Source organism: Ceratotherium simum, chromosome 24 (genome assembly GCF_057802395.1).
Source record: "Ceratotherium simum simum isolate JZ-2026a chromosome 24, ASM5780239v1, whole genome shotgun sequence".
Lineage (NCBI taxonomy): Eukaryota > Metazoa > Chordata > Mammalia > Perissodactyla > Rhinocerotidae > Ceratotherium > Ceratotherium simum.
The window spans coordinates 46,494,524-46,515,596 of NC_141923.1; positions in this window are offsets into that span (position 1 = coordinate 46,494,524).

The window sequence follows — 21,073 nt, forward strand, 5'->3', positions numbered from 1 at the left end:
GAGGGCCATCAAATCTCTAGGCCCAGACAAATTATGTCCCAGGATGTGAGGTGCAAACCTTTTAGTAGTATAACTTTTTCAGACAAATCTTATATGAACTCTAATTTTATTTTATTTTATTATTTACTTTTTTGAGCAAGATTGGCCCTGTGCTAACATCTGTTGCCAGTCTTCCCCTTTTTTCTCCCCAAAGCCCCAGTACATAGTTGTGTATCACAGTTGTAGAGTTGTAGCTCCTCTATGTGGGACGCTGCCTCAGGATGGCGTGATGAGCGGCGTAGGTCTGTGCCCAGGATCCTCACCCATGAACCCCAGGCCGCTGAAGCAGAACGTGTGAACTTAACTGCTGTGCCACCGGGCCAGCCCCATGAACTCTAATTTTAAAATATTTAAAAAATAATTTATGTGTATACATTTTAATTTAAAACATCTATCATTCACTTATAAAGTTAATTTATAAGAGAAAATTACTGTTTTGATGAATACCAAAATTTGCAATAGTTAATATAGGTGTAACCATTGCAATCTTATATGAAGCTCAGCATTTAATTTACTTCTATACATTATTTTAGTAGCAAAAAGTAAACAAATATTTTTTTAAAAAACAGCTTGCCTTGTCATCTGTCTACTGTTTAAACTGATCCAGAAACTTGAAAAAGGAATACCAAAACATTTAATTTCCAAATCGAATCATCAAGACTATTAAATTTCTTGTCCTAGATACAAAGTCAGCAATGAAATGCCCAACACTTTTTATAAGTAGTAGACCACGTGGCAGGTTACACACTCATGTGTGAGAGCCCAGCGAGGCCTCACAAGAGCACGGACCAAAGAGATGCTTCTGCGGACTGCGTGCTGTGTTCATGGCACAGACCTAAAAGGCCAGCATGGACCCATGACCTTCCCGGTCGACGGCACATGACTACCTAGTCCATGGTGACAGTCAGAACAGTGATGGGGGGCCTTGAAAGGGGCACAAGGGAACTTTCTGGAGTGCTGGGTGTTATGTATATCTTGATACGAGTGGTGGTTATATGGAGTATATATATGTGAAAATTCATGAGCAGCATACCTAAGATTGGTGCATTTTACTGTAGATAAATTATACTTCAAAGTCCTGTTAGCAGAGAGAGAAAGAAAGAGAGAGGGAGGGAGAGAGAGAAAGGGAAAGAGAGAACGGGGGAGGGCCCAAGAAGCTTTATTCCAAGATTTGCTCAAAAATGTGTCAGCAAAAGTTTACGTGCCAGTGCTTTCTACTGGGTTATAATTTGGTAGCTAACACAGTGTGTGTTTGTATTTTTAATTATAGTTTAAAAAATAGTTTTAAATATATTTAAAAAATGAAATCCAAGTATATTTAAATATGAAATCAAACCAAATATATTTAAAATATGAGACTCAAATCAAATGTATTTAAAATATAAAAATCAAATCGAATATATTTAAAAGATGAAAGTCAAATCACTAGTGACCTTACAGTCACTCCTGGCAATCTGTGAAAAACCGTGGAAGATCTCAGAAGCGCTGGGTGACTGGAAATGACCAAAGCAGAGTATGCATGGTCATGTGGAAAGTGTCAACCTGGGTTCAATTTCCAACTCTGCGGGTCACCTCAGGTCTGGCAGTCAGTCCTCTATCAAATATACAGCCCATTTTCCTCATCTGTAAAATGCGTATAATGCCATCTGCCTCAGAGTTGTTGGGGGATTAAGTGAGAACATAGCCAAAGTGTCCAGCGTATTAACTGGCCCTCAACAAGTGTTACTTCTCGTCTCTTCTGCATCCTGTAATGCAGCAAAACACCTTGGATTTAGAGGGAATCTGACTACCTTCAGAAAGGCATGCCTTTTGATTTGCTTTTCCAGAGGCAGAGATGAACTTGCATCTCACCAACCATAACCACATCTGGCTCTCCTTGCTGTCAATGACACATTTGCAAGACTGCACCCAGGCCCTGGACAGAAACATTCAACGCAAGCGGAGGTGCTGGTCATCCATACTTTAGAGAGAAAATGACCAGAATGTGAGTGGAGCAGACCAGCCATTCCATATGCTGGCTTCACAACTGCAGGAGCGCAACAGAAATCTGTCAAAGGATGGGAGGAACTTCTCTTGTCTTCCTGGGTTTCCCCTTTCTTTTCTTTTCTGTCTCTCCTCAGCCCAGCTCAGGAAGTGAGAGAAAAATAACCAAAGGCAAGAAGGCCAAAGGTGTCTCCCATACTTTGATCATGAGTGAACACAAGCGTCTCAGAGCTTGTTAAATGCTGGGCTCTCGATGTCCTGTTGGGGAGGTGGTGTGCACACTGGAGATGGGTGTGGCCACTACACCAGTGAGTTAGTCTCGGCATTCTTTGCTACATGTGGGCTCCCAACATGCGATCTATTGGAAGCATTTACTCGTAAGGATGAACATTCAGTTTGGTCTCAGGGCATTTACTCGTAAGGATGAACATTCAGTTTGGTCTCAGGGCCAGGTGTCTCCCTTCAGATCACTGCCTGAAAGATATGGTTTTGAGCTACGAGGAGAACAAGTTGGTCTGCCTCAACTTGTCTTTTTTTTTTTCTTTCCGGTGAGGAAGATCAGCCCTGAGCTAACATCTGTTGCCAATCTTCCTCTACTTTATACGTGATGCCACCACAGCATGGCTTGATAAGCAGTGCGTATGTCTGTACCCAGGATCCAAACCTGCGAACCTCTGGGCCGCCGAAGCAGAGTGAGCGCACTAAACTGCTATGCCACTGGGCTGGCACCAGCCTCGCCTTATCTATGTGAACCTCCAGGTTCCAGCAAACTGCCTCTCAGAATCTATCCATTCCTAATAAACCGATTTTCATCTCCCAGTTTCAGAGATCTGAACCAATTATGCCCTGGAAGCAGATCTCAGTTTCAAAGCACTTCTCTCTGCCTGGGTCCTTGGGGGTTTGAAGGGCTACATTCCGCTGTGGTCAATTCTGTCCAGCTAGGAGCTGAAGCCCAAGAGCGGTTCGAGCTGGAGACCAGAGCTGGTGAGAGACGTGCTGAGTCTCCCCATGAGAGGTGGCTTCTCAAACCGTTTTCATAAATCAGGTTTCGTGTCCTCCCTCTGCTGGAGCCTTCAAACCTCAGAAGGCATTTGCTTCTCAAGAGGCCCCTTCTTCTGCTCTCTCGGGTCAGCCATGGGCTACCCTGACTCGTGTGGTCCTGACTGACCCCAGTCTGAAGCTGTGGCTCCGCTCACCTTTTACTCCACTCGCACAGAGCTGGTGGAGGCCTTTGTGCACTGGCCTTGACCAAGTTTTACAGAAGCCACAGTCTAGATCTGTGCTGCCTGTGCTCTGTTTGCTTGTTCTGTTGCAAGAATGTGACCCAACAGCCTCCACACCCTGATGACTCAGCCCAGCTCGAGTGAGCTGTGTTTTCCAGGCCTTCCTGGGCCAGCACCGTCCAGGCTGCCAAACTGCCCTGTGCGAGCCGGGATGGGAGGTAGAAAACGCTCCCCACAGGTGGCAGAGGGAAAGGGAAGGAGAATTTTGGTTTGTTCCACTCCTCAAAACTGCAATCACTCTTGACCCTTCCCAGGCACAGCCTAGGAGGTGTCAATTAGAGGTTGGGAAGAACTTAACATAGTGGGATCGACTTTGAAGGGAACTGGCAGAGTGGCTTCCGTTTACTTTGAGAAAAAGACAGTTGATAGCCACCTAGAGGCTATGTGAAGAAGCCTATCTTTTAGCTAATTGGTCTTTGATTTGTGGAGCATTCAATTTGCTGAGAAAAAAAAATCTGTTAAGTTTCTGGGGGCAAAACGGAGGAAATCATATAATCAGCAATTCAGAGATTCTCAGAATCTCTGGCCAAAAAAAGAGATGGCAGAAAAAAAGATAATGTGTGCTCTAGAGCTGTGGCAGAAGGCCAAGCATTGGGTAATGACCACAGAAGATATATTAACGAATTACGTTTAAATGTATGCTTCTCTTTGGAAAGGAACTGCTTAGGGAAACTGTATGCCTTAATTATACTCTTACTAAACAGGAAAACTTTTTTTTGTGAGATCAGCCCTGTGCTAACATCTGCAATCCTCCTCTTTTTTGCTGAGGAAGACTGGCCCTGGGCTAACATCCGTGCCCATCTTCCTCCACTTTATATGGGACGCCGCCACAGCATGGCCTGACAAGCGGTGCGTTGGTGCGCGCACGGGATCTGAACCGGCGAACCCCGGGCCGCCGCAGTGGAGTGCACACACTTAAGCGCTTGCGCCACTGGGCCAGCCCCATAAACGGGAAAACTTGAACTGCTTTTACCTTAAACTCTTTTAACCTTAAACTCTTTTACCGGATTTTTTAAATTGAGCCGTGTTTGCAAAAATGCAAACACATTTCTATTTCTTGATGCGCTGTAACAAAAACAGAAGACTTAAAAAATAATTAGTATTATGAAAAGAGATGAAATCTGAGTACAATCCACACCTTTACCAATGATTCTTCTCCGTTTGTTGCATGTTGTTTATGAAGCATCTGAAACATAACAGCCATGAGGACGTGACGGGCTCTTCCAAGACCTGCACCCCAGTTTGTGGTCTAGTCTCTGACAGAATTTACATGATAGACCTTCGAGCCCGCTAGGCCCGCCCTGCAGGGTGGCTCCCCTCCCCTCCTGCAGGCCCTGGAATGGCCATGCTGTGGGCTGGCTCTGGCCCCAGCAGGAAGCACAGGCCTCCTGGCTGCTTGTTCCCAAGTGTTGCTGGCTCCTGACCACACCCACAGGTTTGTTTGCTTTATTTTGTTTTGGAGAAGATCTTTTTATTTTGATATAATTTCAATTTTACAGAAAAATGACAAGAACAGTAATTTACAAGAACAGTAAACTACAAGAACAAGGAACTCCTATAACCTTTGATCCATTTGTTTGCATGTCTGCCTTATTTGTTTTATCACTCTCTTTCTCTCTCCCATTTAAGCGTAAGTTGGAGGGCCGGCCTGGTGGCGTTAAGTTCTTGAGCTCTGCTTTGGCGGCCTGGGGTTTGCAGGTTCGAATCCTGGGTGCAGAACTATGCACTGCGCATCTAGCAATGTGTGGCGGGGTCCTACATACAAAATGGAGGAAGATGGGCACAGATGTTAGCTCAGGGCCAATCTTCCTCACCAAAAAAAAAAAAAAAAGGAGTAAGTTGGAGATGTGTTGCCCCTTTACTCCTAAATACTCCAGGGTGTGTTTTCCAAGAAGACATTCTCTTACATAACCACAGTACAGTTAACACAATCAGAAAATTAAGATTAATACAATACTACTATCTATTCCATCAATTGCCCCAAAAATGTCCTTACTTTTTTTCTCCCCTGAGTCCAGGATCAAATCCAAGATCATGCACGGCATCTGCTTGTCAGGTCTATTTATTTTCCTTTATTCTGGAACATTTGGTCAGCTTTCTTTGTGTTTCTTGACCCTAACATTTTAAAAGAGTACAGGCCAGTTATTTTGTAGAATGTCTTTCAATTTGAGTTTGTCTCATGTTTCCTCATAATTAGATTCAGATTATGCATTTTTGGCAGAAATATCACTCAACTGATGGTGTGTCCTTCTTCAAGCATCCTAATTGGAGGAACATGATATTGGATACTGGTTTATACTAATATAGTGATATTAGGTTTGATGACTTGATTAAGTGGTATCTGCCACTGTGGAGTTATTATTTTTTCCTTTGTATGATTACAAAGTACTAATTTAGGAGGGGGCATACTTGACAACTCTGCAGTCATCCTATTTTTTATAAAATTTTACCCATCAGTTTTAGCATCCATTGATGACTTTTTACCTCCAACATTCTTTTTATATTAGTTGACATTCTACTGTGATGAAGAGGTTTCTCTTCGCCTCCATTTATTATTTATTTAATTTATTCATTCATTCATTCATTCATATCAATATGGAGTCTTATTTTATGCAACATGGTATAATCCACTACAAATATTATTTATTTTGATGCTCAAATTCTCCCAGATTTGGCCAGTGGGAGCCCCTTCAGGCTGGCTTCTGAGTCCTTTCAACATATTCCCATGATTCTTTGAGCACTTCCTTACTTTTTGGCACAACAAGATATTCCAGGCTCATCCTCTACTTTCCCTGCCCCAGCCTTGGAATAAACCATTTCTCAAGGATCCTGGTTCCTTTAGTGGGGAATGGTATTTAGAAACCAAGATCTGGGTGCTAAATATGCTCATTTTTACTGGTGTGTCATTGCTTCTAGGCACTCTTAGCAGACAGAATTAGGTAATATTACACACACACACATGCACACAGATAGATATAGAGTCATGGATATATGTTAGGAATATATTAGAGACATATATACATTAGACATAGATATATAGTTATACTGATAACTCCAATTCCAGTGCAACACCTTTTCCATATTTGTATTTTCTTTCCCCAACACTGAGAAATCTGGTTCCCATTAACATCAAGCTCAAGATTACACAGATTATAGTTTTAGAATTGCTAATCCATAGCACTGCTAAAAGTAAACCTCATAAGAGTTCAATTTGTTGATAATTTTTTAAGGAAGAATTTACATACATTGAAATGCACAAACCCTAAGTATACAATTCAATGACTTTTGACAAATGGATACACCAGTGTAACCCACACTTCTTTCAAGATACAGGACATTCATCTTTGTATCTTCTCAGGAAGTCCCCTCGTGTTTCCTCCCAGGCAGTGCCCCTACCAGCAGAGGCAACCACTGTTCCCATGTCTTACTTAGTCTGTAGACAACAATTAGCTCCCTGGTTTTGAACCTCCATCTTCATCCTGTGCCCCACCCTGTGCTCTCCCTCTCTGAAGCTCGTGCCGCCTCGAGGTCTGGCCTTAGATTGTGTTATGTCTACTCTTCCACTGCAGTCCCAGATTTGATTTCCAGTTCTGCCTCCAGTCTTTCCTGATCCCTGGTGCCAGTGAGTCTGCTCCTCCCTTGGGCTAGATGTTGATTTTTTTCCTGCACTAGTCTACATTCCTCTTTCTTCCTGAGCTTCTGATCCAGCCCCAAAGGAAATCTGCCCTGGAATGTGCTGCCAGGATAACACAATTTACCAATGACCGTTTCATAAAAAGGCACAGCTCCTCAAGATTTAGCAACATCACCCTGTCTGGCCCTGCCTGATGCCTGGATTCCCAGCCACACCTGCTCCTCCATCCCTAAATCTTGCTGCCTTACTCCAGTTGGGTGACTGTCACACCCCTCCCTTCCCAGTGATAGCCAGAGCCAGCAGCTTAGAGGGTACCTTGTGAGCATGCCTATGAAAGACAGAAACCATGTATCTTGTGGGCGTTTACTAAATGTGAAACCACTCAGCCCACCACCAAGACGTGGCAAGTGGCCAGAATTGGGGGCACATGTAGAGAAGATGGATGTGCCCCTATGCACACTGTAAATGCTTAATGAATAACTGCTTTTCAGTAGTGCTCAGTCTAGCCAGAGCTCTATGGCAAAGGGTAGAAACTAAGGTGAGGCCTCAGAACCAGGAAGTCATACCCACATTAATATTTAGAAAATATGGGGTTATAAAAGCTTATTTTCCAGGCTTCCTAATGAAAAGGGTTAGTGTGATTCAATCACAAGAGCATCTGAAAAGGCTCTTTGATATGCAGGTGCTTAGCTCTACTCTTCTTGTCCGTCACTGGTCATATTAGCAGTTTAACACGCAGTTGCTTGTTCTGTCTTTTGTGTGCTTGGATTCCCCGGACAAGGCTAAAAGCTCCTTGCGGGAGGTGACTTTGTCGTGCATTTTTCTGTTTTCCTCTGGGCTCAGCACCAGCTCCATGTCAGGTGACAGGAGGTGTTCAGTGATACTTATGAATTGAATAGATTCTTCTTAGTCACCTCAAAGAGTCTTCTTTCCCTTGTATCCCAGCTCCTAGTGCAGTACTAAGCACAGAGTAGGCACTCAAATTGGCTGAATAAATCATAAACTAATTCCATGAACTCGCTGTTGAATCAGTGGTACTCCTCTCAGGAGCCTGCATTTTAGAACAGGACAGCAACGAATGGGCAACGCCTGATAACCCAAGTGGAATCAACCGAATAGTGGGATTACAGGCAACAGGGGGCCTGGGTGAGAAGGACGTTTATGAGCTGCCCCTCCAGTCGTGCCACATCGCTATGGTCCTTTTCCCCTGAGGTCCTCAGAGTGGTGGGCCATAAAGGGATCATTATGTTCTGCTGGTGGACACCTTCTGGTGTCTGCTTTTCCTGAGTTTTCTCTCTCCTATTCAATTTTCATTTATTTCCTTTGGCCCAGTAACAAATCGACTGTAGCACCTTTTTCTAAAAAGCCCTGTAGACACGAGCATCTCTTGCCAGAATCTCCTAGTGGCAAACCTTCTAAGCTTTCTGCTTTTATCCCTCTAGCAGGACTCTGGAGGTTGACACTAGCAGGCAGACCCTAGGAACTCTGTAGGGCTGGATCCCCTCCTTGACAGGCCACATACATTCCAGGATTTGGTTCCAACTCCTTAGCCTCCTTCATTTGCTCAGGAGCCCAGCTGTGTAGGATCTGCCTCTGCTGTGCCTCCCACAGCTGTCTTGACCCAGTTCAAGCCCTCACTCTTACCTAGATTATTTTAACCATCTACTTCCTCATGAGTCTACCTGCTGCTAGTTGTAGTAAGATGAAAAGCTATTTGGCCATGAGATCAAATTTATGATTTGCCTCCAAGTGGGGCCACCACTAGGCCAGGGACAAGGCGAGGGAAACATAGACCATTTAAGTAGCCCATATGGAATTTCATTCGGATGAGCCGGGAGGGCTCATTTGGATCCAAGGCTAATGGTTCTCTCTCAGCCTTGGCTTCAATTAGAACTAGCTGGGGGAGGGCGGCCAGCCCTGTAGCTGAGTGGTTAAAGTTCCACTCACTCCACTGCGGTGGTGGGTTCGCAGGTGCGGTTCGGATCCTGGGCGCAGACTTATTCCACTCATCAGCCATGCTGTGGAGGCATCCCACATACAAAATTAAGAAGATGGGCACAGATGTTAGCTCAGGGCTAATCTTCCTCAAGCAAAAAAAAAAAAATCTTACCACACACTCAAAAAAGAATCATCTGGGGAAATAAAAAAAAATGTTGATGTCCAGGCCCCAGCCCCTGAGCTTCTGGTTTAATTAGACTGGGAGGAGGCCTGCACGTGTTTATTCTTTCTTCTGAAATGAACTTTTATAGAAGTACAAAAGTATTTTGTCCAAAAAAAGTTACAAGTCCATCATTCATACATTTTTACTTATTATTACAGATTTCCATTACAATTTTAATAGTTGCAAAATGTTCCATGAATGACACATTATTTAACCATTCACCTGCCATTTGCCGACCACTTGGTTTGTTTCCAATTTTTAGCTATTATACAAGGAAACATAATGAGAGCAACCTCCACATAAATTTTCCTTGAGGTGTTTTGTATTTCATTACGAGAAATTCCCAGGAGTTTTATTACTGGACAAAATAGTATGAAAATAGTTTAGACTCCTGATATTGTCCAATTGCTTTTCTAAAGGCTTTTTTTTTTGTGAGGAAGATCAGCCCTGAGCTAACATCTGATGCTGATCCTCCTCTTTTTTGCCGAGGAAGATTGGCCCTGAGCTCACATCTGTGCCCATCTCCCTCTACTTTATATGGGACGCCACCACAGCATGGCTTAACAAGCGGTGCATTGGTGCACGCCTGGGATCTGAACCGGCGAACCCGGGGCCGCCGAAGCGGAGCGTGCACACTTAACCACTTGTGCCACTTGGCCGGCCCCTTCTAAAGGCTCTTAACCAACTTACACTCATTCCAGAATGGATGAAAACTTCTATTTTACTCAGCATCAATCATTTCCTAACATAACAAACATTTATTCTGTATTTCAAAGTATATGTTTATATTTGAGGCTTATATTTTTTAAGAGCTCCCCAGGCAATTCTAAGGTAAAGCCTGGCTGGAGAAAAGCAGTAGGTTATACTAAACGTCGGCCAAGTGCTGTGGTCCCTTCTCCTCAGCCTCTGGAGATCTTGTGCTCTGACAGCAAAGGCCCAGGAAAAGAACCCCAAAGAAACGGGCACCAAGGGAATGAGGAGGTTTCTTCATAAGGTCTAGGGCCAAACTGGCCTGAGCCATCCTCCCTAGGCCTTCCTAGGGAGGGGCCCTTCTCCTCCAGGTGCCTAGTGTTGGAAGTGACTCAAAGGGAAGCAAGAGCACATGACCCCACAGAGGGAAAACAAGACAAAAAGGACCTGTAATGCATAATCAGGATCTTGGAGCCTGCTCCCCAGCTCTCGGAGAGTCTGCTTCCCAGCCCTTGGGCCTGCCTCACAGAAGCCTCTGGCTGTGCTAACCACCCTGTCAAAGGTGCCTCCTCTATACCCTATCTCCATAGACTTTGTTTTTTAAATTACAAAAGAACATTTTGTACATCAGAAACAAATATGGCAAACTTGGAAAGCTCCCACTCACCTCTCTATTTCCACTCCCTTCCCCAGAGGGAGGGGAATCTGATAATAGTTTAGTGTATATCTTTCGAGATCTTTTTCTGTGCATTTACCAATGCTAGTGTGTGTGAGACTGTGCGTGCATGCATATAGGATATTTTAAATACATAAATGGAACCAGGCTATGTATAGTTTCCTCCAGCTTGCCATTATTATTTAACTTTATAGCATAGACCACTTTCTGTGTTAGTTAATATAGAGCTACTTCACTCTTTTTCATGGCTGCATTATAACCCACAGTACATGACAATATCATATAATTTAACACTTGTTATTGCTGGATGCTTTGGTTGCTTCCTGTTTTTCTCTACAACAATGCTGCAATAAACCCCTTTGTGTATATGTCTTTGTGCCATCTCCCTGGCTTTGAGTATTGCCACTGCCAGAAAACTCCTGGTGTTGGGCTTCAACTATGCATGGCCCACGGTATCTCCACTATCTCCAAGACTCATTTAGACTCTCGAAGAACACTACTCTGGCTCAGTCCTGGCTTCTGCTCCCATCCTGTTGTTCTGCTGTGGTGGTCACAGCACGCATACCTCATGTATGGCGCAGCAGCCAGAGTTCCGACAACCCCGCCATGTCACAGAAAGGTGCAAAAAGTACAGCTAGTGTCTCTCTGACTGTTGGGAGAAAAGAAAGAGGGCCAACTTTTCCAAATGTAATCCAGCTGGAAAAAGTGTGACAGTGGGTATCTATCAAAGAGGTTTTCAAGATTCTCACTTTTTTGCCCCCGGAATGGGGTGTGGGACTGAAACAACAGTGAGTCACTGTCATAGAAGATACAAGGAGCTGAAGTGGTGGCAGAAGTTCTCCAAAGCAGCAAGCAGAAGCGAATGAGTATGGTGTGCGCGTGCATGCACGCGTGCGTTTAGCTTAGCCCTGAACCAAATGTCCTTGGCCCGAGGATGGAGATAGCCAACTCTTGATTTAACATGTTGTTGTACTTTTGTCCTTTAAGATTTTCAAGCACTCTGGTCGTGCAAGAAGCAATCAGGGCTAATGAGAAGCAGGCTGTACTCTGGGAAACAGGAAATCTGGTTCCATTTACGACTTCACCAGGGCCAGCCGTGGAATCTTGAGCAGGTCATTTGTTGCCTGGTGCTTCGGGTCTCTCTTGTCCACAGATGCCACCCGAACCTTTGGGATGCAGGGGTTGTTTCCTGTTTTTCCTGCAAAATAGTGCTAGTGTCATTGGCTGTTAAAATGGGACAGGCAGGTGAGCTTTGTCATTTGGATGAGATGTTTGCTGGATTTGGCTTATCCTGCTTGGATGCTTCCTTCTTCCTTACTTTGTGGACACACAGAAAGAATGTAAGTTTGTAGCACTGGAGGCAGGGGAGGAACTTCCTGTGTGGCAGCCCTCCTGAAATGTATTCTTGCACGCACAAATGCAAAGGCAGATGTTGACCTGCTCTCTCAACCCTTCAGAAACTCTCTGGGGAATGGTGGTGTGGTCACAGTCAGAGTAAGGCAACCAGCAAATCTGCTTTAATCAGGGATGAGCTACATTGGACAGTACTAAAGTTTGCTCATTGAAAGTAATTTATTTAGACAAATAAGGATTTTCAAACTTTTTTACTGAAGTATAACATACATACAGAAAAGTGCATGCATCATAAACGTACAGCTTGGTGAATTTGTACAAAGTGAACACCCCTGTGTTACCCAGATACCACTACCTAGGTCAAGAAGTAGAACATTAGTGGCACCCCAGAAGACCCCTGTATCTCCCCTCCCAGTTACTAGTCCTTTGAGGTATAACCATTAACTTTACTTTCAATACTTGAAACTAATTTTGCCCGTTTTTGAACTTCGTATATATTTGTGAAATCTATCCACATTTTGCCTAATCTTGTTCATTTATTCTCATTAATACACAGTATTCCATGATAGAAATATACCACAGTTTACTTATCCACCTATGTTGACAGGATCTGGGGTTGTTTTCCATTTTTCGGCTATTTCAAATTATGCTGCTACGAACAGTTTTGCACATACCTTTCGGTGCTCATGTGCATGCATTTCTGTTGCGTACATTCCTATAGGTGGAGTTGCTGGGTCACAGTGTTTGCATACACTCAGCTTTAATGGACCTTGGAAACAGCAGTGAATGAGAGTTAGGAATGCATTTTTGATAGGGGAAGAGCACAGAGCTAAGATCAGACCCTAGGCTTCTGGTCCCCTCCCAGGCTTGGATTACAGGGGAGCCAGAGCAAACCACTGACCCTCTGTGTTTCCTCAACTGTAAACTGGAAATCATTAGTACCTGCTCTGTTACTCGCTGTGGGATGGGAAAGCGCCCTGCAAAGTCTCAAGCTGCACAAAGGTAAGTTGTCATTGACATGGAAGCAGAGAGGGGGCTGGCCCGGTGGCACAGTGGTTAAGTTCGCACGCTCCGCTTCGGCGGCGTGGGGTTCACAGAGGGGTTCACAGGCCCAGATCCCGGGCGTGGACCTATACATGGCTCAGCAAGCCATGCTGTGGTGGCGTCCCATATAGAGAGTAGAGGAAGATGGGCACGGGTGTTAGCGCGGGGCCAATCATCCTCAGCAACAAGAGGAAGATTTGCAGTGGATGTTAGCTCATGGCCAATCTCCCTCAGCAAAAAGAAAAGAAAAAAAAAAAATGTAAGCAGAGGAGGGAGCTTTTTAATTGTTAATGAGAACTAAAGAATAACTATACTTATGTGAATTTCCACTTCCAATGAAGAATCCAGAGATTACATTAACTGCTCTGCTAGACAGAGTTGTATTGCCAAAGGGGCCTGTGGTATTACCCTCTTAAGCCTAGAAATAGTGAGGCTCCCAAGCCTGTCTTTGAATCTCACCAGAAGATTCCTCAACTGCCTGGAGCCCCAGGGGACCTCCCAACTCTATCTTTCAATCGCCAAATGCCCCAGCTTCCTCCTTTCCCCCCCATCAGTCTGAGTTGGCCTCATCTAGAAAAACCGTTTGGTTTGGCTCTGACTCGACCAGGTATAAAGCACCAGGAAAGCCAAAGGACACAATCATTGCACATCTTCTTGCATGAATGAATGTGAAGTTTGAGTATTGTCAATGAGGTCACTTTGAAACCAAAAGTTCACAGGCATTTATTCTACGAAAGTTAAATCTAAGCTAAATCAAAGGCTGTAAAAAATAATTGAAAGTGGTGTCAGAGTCTCTTCCATCCTATTGGTTCCCATGCAGATAATTACACAAGTAGGAGGCAGTGCCCTCTTCTAGCCAAAGCCACACTGGCATGGCTGTGGCTACAGGGATTCCAACTCTTGGGACTGGTTTTTCCCTTGTTCCTCTTGGGGTTGGTCTTGAGTAAATCACATTTGGGATCCACCCTTCCTTTCCTCTTCAAAAAAAACAAGTCAAAACTGTGATGGTCCATTTTATGTGTGATTAACGTTGAAATCAGCAGATATTTTTACCTTCCATAATGTGGGTGGGCCTTATCCTTAAAAGTAAAAACTGAGGTTTCCTGAAGAAATTCTGCTCCACGCCTGCAACATAGAAGCCCTGCCTGAGGTTCCAGCCTGCAGATTTCGAATTCGAGATGGCAACATCCGCTCTTCCCTGAATTTCTAGCCTGCCAGCCTGCTCTACAAATTCCAGACTTGTCAGTCCCCACAATCGCGTGAAACAATTCCTTAACATAAGTCGTGTGTGTGTGTGTGTGTGTGTGTGTGTCTCCTATTGGTTCTGTTTCTCTGAAGAAACCTGACTAATACAAAACCTAGCTCCAAAACCCATTTTCTATCAGGGACATCTCATTTGAATGAACATAAAGGGACATGAAGTACAGCAGTAGACTTTCTGAGTTCAGGTTTAAGTCCCAGTCCCATCTCACTTACTAGCTACTTAATCATACTTAGCCTTGGTTTCTTCACTTGTATAAAGGAGAAAATAGTAATATTTACTGAACATGCCATTGTGAAGATTAAATGAGAAAACGTGCTTAGAATAATGCCTGGCTCAGAGTAAGTACTTGATAAATGCCAATGGTTATTATTATTATTATTAAGGGTATTGAGGAAAGTTGTCAAAGAAGGGTGAATTACAGAGCAGGGTACATGGAAGGTAGCTATCCTCGGTCACTCCCTGCCCCTTGTCTCCCCAAAGCTGTCATGTGCAGGTGATCTCTGCTTTTCACCACCCCTTCCTGGGGGACATTATAGAGCCATTTCTTGTAAAACGTCCTGTTTCTTCCCATAGGAACCCAATCAAGATTAAAAATTGGATTCCAAATTAAGGACTAAGTCATACATGAAACCATTCTTTTTTTATATTTGTGTTTCATTCAGCGATTCACTAGAAGGACCCGCAAGACTCAATAGCAGGTCATATACTCACTGAGATTTATTATAGCAAAGGATACAGAGCAAAAGCAGTGGGAAAAAGATATGCATCAATGGAGTCCAGAGAGGTTCAACACAGGCTTCTAATGTCCCTCCTGGTCTGAGGCCGCGCAGGAGTACTCTCTCTCTCATGATTAACTATGGGGACATGTGTGGAATGTCTTTGCCCACGGAAGCCTGTTTGAGGCTCAGAGTCCAAGGCTTCTATGGAGATCTGGTCACATGGGTATATTCTGCTATGCAACCAGCCATGGCAACCAAAACTCAGGACCCTCACAATGAATCCAGATGCACATTATTGATCTTGATGTTTGTACAAAGCAACCTGACAAGCAGGTATGGCATAGTCCATTGCTCTAGTGTATATAACAATACCATCAATCACTAACATAAAGAACACTCTAGGGGCCACATTCCCTAGAGTGGGAATGTGGAAACATTGGTGGGTCCCCTGGAAACATGTGAGGAGTAAGCAACCAGACCTGCTGTGTTAACTCTTCCCTCACCTAAAATGCCTATAATTAACCTGTATTATTTTATAATCAGAAAACTAGCTATTAATATAAAGGCATCCAAAGTTAATGATTTTCTTTTTTAGTGATTTAATGATGCTGCTTTGTAATCTCAGTACATTTCCCTGTAATCAGCAGAGCTGCTGAAAGAAGTCAAGTCACCCTACTAGACACTTAATGAATGCCCATCAGAACCTTCACACTCTTTGGGAAAACCATAAAAACAGGCCAGGACAGAGCATGTGAGACCTAGGAGGAACCACACCACCACCTAGTCAACTTCCCCATCTTAGAGATGAGCAAGTTGGAATACTGAGCAGTGAAAGGACTCACCCAAGGTTCTAACTCTTAGGTCTTTCAATTAAAAACCTCTCCTGGAACTCCTGCAATGTGTCAAGGCAATGTCTGTTCAGTTGCTTCTGTCTTTAATGTGGGCAGAAACTGGAGAAGCCCTGACTGGTGGAGCTGCCTGAACCAAGTGTGCATGGTCCAATCTCTTGTAGTCTAGGTAGAGGCTTCTCATCGTTCCTTATCTCCGCCCTTCTCCAGCACAGCCTGACAGAAGCACCAGACCCTGTCTAGAGCATTGCCCATGATATGGGGTCAATGGTCCAGTTTGGAACCCAGTAAGAGATTAATTTCATCTTCACTAAAATTTCCCTTCTCTTTCCTTCATTTACTCTCTTGTATGTTGGGGGTGGTGTCTGCCTCTCCACTGGACTGTAAATTCCTTGAAGGCCTCCTGGAACCAGGTCATACAGTGGTTATGATTGTTGGGTAATGAAGTCAAATGGTCCAGGGTTTGAATTCTGGTTTAGCATCTCACTGGCATGTGTGATTTGATTGAATTACTTAGTGGAAATACTAATAACACCTCCCTCACAAGGTTACTGGGTGGATGAAAGGAAGCAGTAACTTTTAACTAGCATAGAGTTTGGCATGCAAGAAATGTTCAATAAATATTAGCTATTATTTTTTAAATAGGTACTCCATTTATTTTGGAAAACTGTACTCTCTGATCTTTTTAAGTTTTATTGACGTAATTGACATCCAATATACACTGTACATGTTTATAGTATACAGTGTCATAAGTTTTGACATGTACATACCTGTGAAACCATCACCATAATCGTTAATGAACATATCCATAACCCTCCAAAATTTACATCCTTTCATAATCCCTTTCCCTGTCTATAGGCTATCACTATTTACTCTCTCTACATGTTAGCTCTATAATCTAGAATATTATATAAATGGAATCATATAGTATGCACTCTTTTTCGGCTTCTTTCACTCAGCATTATTCTGAGATTCATCCATGTTGTTGAGCGTATCAATTGCTCAGTAGATATACCACAATTTGTTTACCCATTCACCTACTGATGGACATTTGGGTTGTTTCCAGTTTTGAGGTATCAGAAATAAAACTTCCATTAACATTTGTGTACAAGTCTTTGTATGGATATATACTTACATTTCTCCTAGGAGTAGAATGGGTGGGTCATAAGTTAGGTATATGTTTAAATTTTTAAGAAACTGCCAAATTGTTTTCCAAGTGGTTGTACCATTTTGCATTCTCATCAGCAGCATATGAGAGTTCCAGTTGCTCCACATCCTTGATGATAATACCCTCAGGTACTCTTGCCATAGAAACACCGTTACGCAAAGAGTTTCTGTAGTTCAAAATACGTGGGAAATATTGGGTTTCTTCTCTATAGCACTTGTTAGCACATTAAGGCACTGATGTGGTGGAACCTTTCTATGAGTGGATATCACATGCAGTGTCCTCAAACTTACTGACCCACGGAATCCTTTATTCGAGGTGCATCTCTAGCAATTAATGTTCTACAGAACACATCTTAGGAAATGCTGCCTTGGAGATTGCTCTGTGCAAGGCCTTAAAGAGGGCCGAGAAACGCAGATGTTTACTATAGCAGCCATGGACTAGGCAGTTATCTGAAATTCTCTTGTGTACCTTATAAAGTATAAACATTCTGCTTTTCTGGGTTAGAAAGAAAAGTAGGACAAGAAGCCAGAAAGGGAAATTGAAGTTTCTTGGGGTATGAGCTGACCAAATTATTCAATCAAGGGTTTCTCTAATTTCCCTTTTGGAGTAAATCCAGGGATGATGCCCCATCCTCCAATCGGCACAGTGTCGACACTGATTCTTCCACAAATAGCTTACAGACTGCTGCATAATCAGGTGCTTTGAAAGATATTAAGATTATTAAAAGGAGACTTTCTCTTCCACCAGGCTAGGAAAACATGCCTAATGGGACCTCAGGGAGCCCCATTCTGTGCAAAAGATCTCCCTGGTATGGTTACCCTGGAGGGTTCAGGGGATTCTAAAGACCTGAAACTGAGTTTATAGAGCCCTCTGCATTTGTTGATGGGAGGACACCTAATTTAATCTAGTAGACAAAAGAGAGGAAAAATAGAGCTGATCATAGGTCTCCTACCCTAGTGTGTTCCATTTCACATCCTCTGCCTCACACCATCAACATGTAGGCAGGGGCACCCCCTCCTGGCCCATTTCTTCCTGTACACAAGGAATGCCTTTTTCTTGTATTGTCTTCCTGACACCCTTCCCCCAATTTATCTCCTGCCTAAATCCTGCTCATGCTTCAGACTGCAGCTCAAATGCTTCCTCTGATGAGCTTTACTTGACTCCTACATACTAGGCTATACTTTTTTCCCCATCACTTACCATAAATGTAATTAATATTATTTAATGATTCTCCTTCCCTAGCTTGTGAGCTGTGTGAAGGCAGAAACTGTTTGAACACTTCACCACTGAATTCCCAGTACACAGCACAGAGTAAGTGCTCAATAAATACCAGTTGAATGATTGAAAAATCTAGGTGCTGATATATTTTTGCTCATTTAACTTAGAGCTGTTCTGTCTTCCTTTGTTCTATGTCAAAGTCTTCTCAATGCCCTTTGTCCAAGGCTCAGATCCTCCCATACTCGTTCCAAGAAATGTCTCTCTTACCTATTCCCTGATCAGAGTAGTAGTTGACATCACTGTATACAGGCCAAAGTCTCTCATGTAATCTGGAGCAAAGGAGCCTGGGAAAAGCAGCACTCTCCTTTTAAACACGAGTGTTCAGAGTTCCTAGTGGGCCTGAGACTCTATAATGCATAGCTCATGTGTACTCCCAAAACCCAGCAGGAAGGAATGGTGCAGCTGTGAGCAGCCGTGAAACAAGTTGTGTTCGCAGGTATGCGGCTGGCGTCACTGGGAATAATACATGGAAAGCTGTTTCAGGGTGGGGCCCTGCTCTGGAATGCTGGGAACACGGCTACTCAGCAGTGGAATAGTTACACATGAGCTGCTTCCCCAGAGTACTTGCCTGCCTCTCATCTCTCCCAGAAACTCATTCACACACTCATGCCCGGGGCTTGCGATTTCCCTAACTCACCCCAAGTCAACTGCTCTCAAATGGGGTATGCATGGGATCAGGAAACTATGGCCAGGGACAAAATAGCCGGAGGTGAGGACAGTCTCCCTCTAGTACTCTTTCTCTGAGACAGGACATTTTCTGAAGCGCAAAGTACTCTGCAGCACTAATGGAGACCTACATTGCAAAGGACAAAGAACACAGCTTTGCACTTGACAGAGCTGAATTTTACCCTTGGCTTGAAGTTGTGAGGACTCAATGAGATAATGTGATTAAAGGCTTTAGGACACTGTATGGTACATCGTTAGTGCTCCAAACATGGTAGCTCTTTAACCATTAGGTTAGGTGCTCCTTGGGTGTCCTCAGAGTAATCTGTGCCTCCTGCATTAGCAACATCACACTGGATAAAAAGGGTCACTTTTCTCTTTCCTCTGCTAAAATATAACACCCTTGCAGGCCCAACACCGAGAAAAATGCCTTTCAGGTCTCATGGTAAGCTCACATTTGTTGGGTGCACACTAGTGCTTCACATGGGTTACTTCATTTAATTCTCAAAACCCTATGGAGTTAGGAATTTTTAACTGCATTTTATAGCTGAAGAAATGGAGGCACCAAAAGGTGAAGTAACTCACCCAATGCGATATATCTGGTGAGTGGTGGAGCCAGTATTTAAATATAGCCAGTCAGGTTCCAGAAGCCGTGCTCTTCACCACTGTACCACATCACCTCAGTCCTCACTCTCATTGCTTTACTCATTTTTCTCCACTTACCCTAATATCACCATGGAACGTATCAGCCGTATTGTCTCCTCCTGTGCTTGCAGGGCTACTCCTAGTCTGATTCTCTGTCCTGGCCCAACACAACGCCTCACATGATCAAAGGTCTGACAGCAACATCGCCATCTGAATAGTGCTGGGTTTATGTCCCAATTATGCTCTTTCACAGAAGATCTATTGGTGCCATTGTCAGACTGGGCACTAGACTGAGTGGACTAGTGGGCAGACCCTTAACACCTTTGTGTATTTTTTTTTTTTTGGTGTGGAAGATCAGCCCTGAGCTAACATCTGCCAATCCTCCTCTTTTTGCTGAGGAAGACTGGCCCTGGGCTAACATCCGTGCCCATCTTCCTCTACTTTATATGAGACGTCGCCACAGCATGGCCTGACAAGCAGTGCATCGGTGCGTGCCTGGGATCCGAACCCGGGCCGCCAGCAGCGGAGCGCATGCACTTAACCACTATGCCACGGGGCCGGCTCCTTTTTGTGTATTCTTAATGACAACCGTTTGTTTCCTAAAGTCATTGACATGCTCAGTTATTAGCATAAAGGGAAAACATTGACTGGGCCTGTCTGGTTCTAATGGCACAGGCCTCGGGAATCAGTCACCACTGAAGAGAGGCCTGCCGACTTTGATCAGAGAAAGCCTGGGTGAAACTGGGGTTGCCTTTCAGTATTAGGTGCTCAGGCTCCACATGCTTTTAAAAAACATGTCATTGTACATACAAAAGAGTATTACATATCTTTGGAGTTAAATAAATAGAATGAATACTCCTATAGCCACTACCTACTCAACAGACTGTTACCAGACTCGATTAAGTCCTCCATGACCCTCCCCAGCTGCAACCCTCCCAGCCTTCCCCGGGGGTAATGCTAACATGCTTTACATTACACAAAGAGTACGACTGTTTGAGAGCAAGAATTTTCTGATGGATATGTCAGATGTGATTCCTGAGTACTTCGTTATTAAAGGTGCTAGCAGCAAATGGATATTCAAACTTGGGGTATTCTGAGGTTTCACTTTCTATTCAAACTGATGTTTTCCACTCTGAGCTGTTTCTGATTCTAACTTCACAACCACTGCAGCATAACACTGTGCTGAAAACAGATCTGTCACTAAATTGCAATCAATATGCAAAATTAATTTTTGCCACAGTTGAGGACATGGACTTTTATGGCAATGGCTGTCAGAATGCTAAGCTGAGTGGGTGCTGCAGGTGGTGCAGAGCAGGATTCAAACTGCTGGAGGGCAGAGCGAGTACCCCACTGAGCCAGCACCAAGGAAAAATCGCTTCCTGCAGCCTGCAAGAACTTTGCTGAGTAACTATACGAGAGAACTTGGTTGTGGGAGTAGACATTCTACTCAATCAGCCTGATGAATACAGTGTGATAATCCCTGAAGCATTTGATCCTTACAGGAGAGCTACAAATTCCAGTATTAAAAAATGTGCCCCAAACACCAAAAAACTGAGAACTATCACTCCAACCAAGAGATATTTCTGAAGCAGTTTAACAAGTTTTCATCATTTATCCCCTGCCAC